Below are 6,000 nucleotides of genomic sequence, written 5' to 3'. Positions count from 1 at the left end.
AGTCTAAGGCATGTCCGCGGCTATGAGTTGGGCCAAACTTATTCAGGGACAGTCCCATGGAGGCCATGCTTTCCACGAAGTCCCGAGCGGCCCCTTGTAAGGTCGTGTCGGCATGGATGTTAAAATCCCCCAGGACAGCCAAGCTAGGTGTCTCCAGGAGCATATCCGCCACGACCTGAAGCAGCTTGGGCAGGGAATCCTTGGTGCAGCGGGGAGGTCAGTACACCAATAGGAATCCTGTACTGCCCCTATTGCCCAACTTCCAGAACATGCACTCAGAAAACTGGGTCTTCCCAATAGGACGCCTGGTGCAGACTAATGACTTCCTAAAAATCACTGCAACCCCCCCCCCTGCCCACATGACCTGGGTTGCTGTGCGTAAGAGAAACCTGGTGGGCAAGCAGCGGCAAGGACAGGCCCATCTGCTTCATCCAACCAGGTCTCTGACACACATGCCAGGTCAAATCCTCCATCCACAATCAGGTTGTGGATGGCAGTGGTTTTATTCATCATTGACCTGGCATGCTAACCTGATCCAAAACACCCACCCACGTCACTCACACACGAAAACAAAGATCACCACAGCCAATCACAAGCAAACAATCACACCCTAGGCCAAACCCAACCTCTCTCACCACCAAAGGAACACATGTGAACAACACAAGCAACGCTGACACCAAACTCTGCATACATTAAACATAATAGAAACACCGCCACCTGACCCCCACCCCCATCCATCTTCCCTCTCTCCACCCCCCTTTTCTTTTTTCTTTTCTTTTCTTCTCCCCCTAATGCCTCAACAAATGAAACGGATTTGTAAAAATGTTACATGGAAAAAAACACACGAGGCATTACACTTACTTCGGTAAAACAAGAATATCCTTAATAAAATATCAAGATGGGGGGGGGGGTCATTGACCTGGCATTGCACAGCAACACTTTCAGGTCATGTGGGTTTCCCTTGCTGATTCCTGTATCCTTCCGGTCAGGACCAGACCTGGAGGCAGGGATAGACCTCAAATAACGACTAAACCTGCCTCCTTGGTATTGACATGGTCTGGTGTTAGCATAACTCCTCCTCTAATGGACAAACCTCCCTGGCTTTCTTACTATAGTGGTACCTCGGGTTACATACGCTTCAGGTTACATATGCTTCAGGTTACAGACTCCGCTAACCCAGAAATAGTGCTTCAGGTTAAGAACTTTGCTTCAGGATAAAAAGAGAAATCTTGCTCTGGTGGCGCAGCAGCAGCAGGAGGCCCCATTAGCTAAAGTGGTGCTTCAGGTTAAGAACAGTTTCAGGTTAAGAACAGACCTTCGGAACGAATTAGGTACTTAACCCGAGGTACCACTGTACTTTTCTACATTCAGGCTTCTGACATCTCATCAGCATTTTGTAGCGGTACAGTCCTAAAATGTCTGCACCATATTATTTTCTGTGCCTGTGTAGTCATGTAGGTTTTACTGACTGGCATATTTGACATTAAGAAGGAATCTGCCAACAGCCATATATATGATCTTAAAGGTTTCCAAATAAAACATTTCAAAGGAGATCAACTACAGAATGCACATCTAACACAGCAAAATTAACGAACACAGATTATCTTTAAAATTAAAAGTGGTCATACATAAATTCAGAACAATTTATAATGAGGAATTTATATTCCACCCCACAGAGATATGCCAAACTATTTATCTAATTGCATTTAAACATAATGTTAATAGGGTTCGGGTTTTTTCTGGGGAGGGAAAGTTTCCCAGTTAAATTTTAATTGTGTATATCACCAATGTATTATTTTTTGGGTATTGTACTTTTTTGTGTGTTTTTTACTGTGATGGTGATGATCATAGAATCATAGAATCATAGAGTTGGAAGAGACCACAAGGGCCATCGAGTCCAACCCCCTGCCAAGCAGGAAACACCATCAGAGCACTCCTGACATATGGTTGTCAAGCCTCTGCTTAAAGACCTCCAAAGAAGGAGACTCCACCACACTCCTTGGCAGCAAATTCCACTGTCGAACAGCTCTTACTGCCAGGAAGTTCTTCCTAATGTTTAGGTGGAATCTTCTTTCTTGTAGTTTGCATCCATTGCTCCGTGTCCGCTTCTCTGGAGCAGCAGAAAACAACCTTTCTCCCTCCTCTATGTGACATCCTTTTATATATTTGAACATGGCTATCATATCCCCCCTTAACCTCCTCTTCTCCAGGCTAAACATGCCCAGCTCCCTTAGCCGTTCCTCATAAGGCATCGTTTCCAGGCCTTTGACCATTTTGGTTGCCCTCCTCTGGACACGTTCCAGTTTGTCAGTGTCCTTCTTGAACTGTGGTGCCCAGAATGATAATGATTTTCATTGTGGTAATACTTAAACATAATTATTTGTTTCAGGAAAGTGTTTTATAAATATAGCGGATTTGATCCAAAGTAAGTTAGGCTTCTGTCTTAACTGCACTTATCTGGGAGTAAACCACACTACATGATTAGCATAGTACTGTTATTTGCTCATTGAAATCAGTGTAAAAAAGTAGTTGCAGCTAATTGAAGATCCATTGATTTCAATGGGAACTAACAGGACATCCATAGTTTCATCAGAGAAATGTTGGAGAGTATGGAATAGGATGTCTGTATTTTCATCGGAGAAATGTTGGAAGGTATGTGGATCTGCCCTAGTGAAATGAATGAATGAATAAATTGCAAGGCAACACTTTCCTGCTTTATTTATTTTACCCCACCTTTCTTGCAGGTTACTCAAGGAGGAATGCATGTTTCCCCTCCTCACTTCAGCCAACAAGGTTGTTGTGAGAATAAACACACACACACACACACGGGGTGGATTCGAATCTAGGTTTCCCCAGTTTTAGTCTGACATTCGGGCCAGTTTTCCCATCCGGGTACCTTCCAGATGTTTTGGATTACAGCTCCCATGCTGGCTGGGAGTGATGGGAGTTGGAGTTCAAAACATATGGAGAACATCATGTAGGACAAGGATACTTTAACCATCTTGCCACACTGGATCTTAACTTTTTTAGGCTAGTCACTTTTTAAAAACAACAACAACAACAACACCTGACTCTGCCCTGTCTTTAACATACAGAATAGCCCCTGCTGATATGTTTGCTGGCATGGAGATAAAACACTGAGAAAGCTTTTCTTGCTAAGTTACTGTGCCTAGTATGAAGTGTTGTGTGCCAAGGCCCCATGACCCGCAGTTCCCTAATGGATAAATAAAACAGACGAACAAGCAAATTTTTGGTTTATGGGTTCAAATAGGCCACTTTATTGGTTACAGACAGGAGCGGTTTGGCTTAGGCACTGGGTGAAGCCAGACTATATCTCAACCCCCTCCCAGCTGCTGGGAGTCCAACTATGGCTAAGCCACCAATAGGGGGAGCCCTAAGACTTCCATCAAATAGGAGCATCCCGAGGGATCCCCCTTGGGGTAGTGGCATGGCCCTAGCCCATATCCAGGCATCGGACAGAATCCACACCCCCGGGTCCCTTTAACAGGACACCCTTACTGAAGAGGGCAAGGCGAAGGCTACAACCTCCCCTCCATCCAAACAAAAGCTTACCCAATGCCTAACCTCACAAAAGTTGTGATGATTCCTACAAGGTAGGCGAAAACCAAATGGACGGTGCCAATTTGCCAAGTGGAAAAATCCCTGCCTGGTCCCAACAATATGGCGACTGATGATTAGTCCATAGCAAGGTCGTGACTCATCAAAGCAGAAAAAGAGGGCGAGGTGGGTGGGAGATCCGGCGAAGGGCATGAGAGGATGGACTCCCCGCCACACTGGAGTTTAAATTCCCTGCGGACACGCCCCTGTCAGCGCTGAATCATTGGCGAGGCCCACTCCTTGAGTGGGGCCCCACCCAGCACCAACGGCGCAGGGAGGCAACAGCACGGAGTGGGGCAGTTTCCAGCCTTTGGCTGGGTCATGCAGGGCCCAGGGTCCGGCCGCAATGCAACCCACCTAATAAGGTAATGGACTTATCAGACTGACTTGAATACCACAGATGAGAGTCTGGGTGGGGAGAGAAACTGATAATAAGAAAATGAGTAAACAGTCTATAATATGAGAAGAAATAAACAGGGTTTTTGCCTTTTTTTGAAGGCCTTGTTCATAGCAGGAAGATATTCAACAACAAAACGTACTGAGAGAGAAAACTCTCTCAGAACTACACAGCCAATCAGGACACCACAGCAAGGATAATGCCGTTGTGACTGGTTGCTATGCACATCACCATGCTCTTGGCTGGCTGACTATCATCAGAATTAGCCTTTAGGTTACTGCTGTTGTACTGATAACAAAAAGAAGATGGCATTCTGTTTCACACATAATACAGCAGCAAAAATAGCACTTTTTTATTTTACAGGCTTCTTCTTCTTTGGCGATCACTTGTAGCTGAGTAAGATTGTCTTCCATGAACACGGTTTTAACAGTGAGTCCGTAAGTGACTGTGGAGGCCAATTCTGGATCCACAAATCCTTCCACAGTGGGGACATCAGTTTCTGGGCGGGAGTTGATCACAGTGAGGGCTTGCCAAATGTGCCTTCCTCCAATTGTTTCCCAGTTATCAGTGCTTATACTACATTTTTTAAAAGATGTGCCTTGAGAGCATCTTTAAACCTCTTGTTGTCCACCAGTATTTCACTTTCCGTTCTTAGGTTGGGAATATAGTCGCTTTGGAAGATGATAATCAAGCATCAATCAGAAAACAAGACATATATCTCCTTTGACTTCCCTCCCCACTTTTGTGGGTCCTTATGTTATAATTCCCCACCCCCTGCATCTCCTTTAGAATCCCAATATTTAATAAATCCTTAAATATTCCTTAGTTCAAAATTTTAAATACAAGTTTTAAATCAATCCTGCTAATGAATTTAATTGTTTAGAATAATTTTTTTAATAAGTTATATACATATGGTCTCTTTCTATCCTAAGGAAAGACAGAAGTTGTGAAACCCACAAGGGAATATTTTAAAGGCCTAACATCCTATACAGTGGTACCTCGGGTTACAGACGCTTCAGGTTACAGACTCTGCTAACCCAGGTTAAGAACGGACCTCCAGAACAAATTAAGTAATTAACCCAAGGTTAATTGTATTTCCTTTACAGTGGTAAAGGTAAAGGGACCCCTGACCATTAGGTCCAGTCGTGGCCAACTCTGGGGTTGCGGCGCTCATCTCGCTTTATTGGCTGAGGGAGCCGGCCGTTTACCTTCCCGCCGGAGCGGTACCTATTTATCTACTTGCACTTGGACGTGCTTTCGAACTGCTAGGTTGGCAGGAGAAGGGACCGAGCAACGGGAGCTCACCCCGTCGCGGGGATTTGAACTGCCGACCTTCTGATCGGCAAGTCCTAGGCTCTGTGGTTTAACCCACAGCACCACCCGCGTCCCCAAATTTTTACAGTGGTACCTCGGGTTTAAAACTTAATTCGTTCTGGAGGTCTGTTCTTAACCTGAAACTGTTCTTAACCTGAGGTACCACTTTAGCTAATGGGGCCTCCCGCTGCCACTGCGCCGCCACCGCACGATTTCTGTTATCATCCTGAAGTAAAGTTCTTAACCTGAGGTACTGTTTCTGGGTTAGCGGAGTCTGTAACCTGAAGCGTCTGTAACCTGAAGCATCTGTAACCCGAGGTACCACTGTACTTCAAATCTCTGCTGGGATTCTCTCACCAAAGAGTACTTCCCCCAAATCTGGATCTTGGCATTCAGTCATTTTCCTATTCCTTGCCACCAGCAAGGACACCATCTGGTCATTTATCTCAGGCAGCAAAATATCTTGGGTTGCGCCTGAAGTTTAGATTGTAAGAACCTGGCTTAGGTCAGAACAACCTTGTAGTCTTGTACATTCAAAAGCCTGGCAAAGAAGAATGAAGATTTTTGCTTCAAAGCTAGCATTCAGTCTATGTTCCAAGCTGTACTCTGTGATGCTGCAGATCAAGCAAACCAAAGATAAGAGCAAGCACGTAGTTGCCTGGAAGAAACAG

The sequence above is a fragment of the Podarcis tiliguerta genome (assembly GCF_965153285.1).
Source record: "Podarcis tiliguerta genome assembly, chromosome: Z".
NCBI lineage: Eukaryota > Metazoa > Chordata > Lepidosauria > Squamata > Lacertidae > Podarcis > Podarcis tiliguerta.
Note: the sequence above shows the minus strand (reverse complement) of the source record.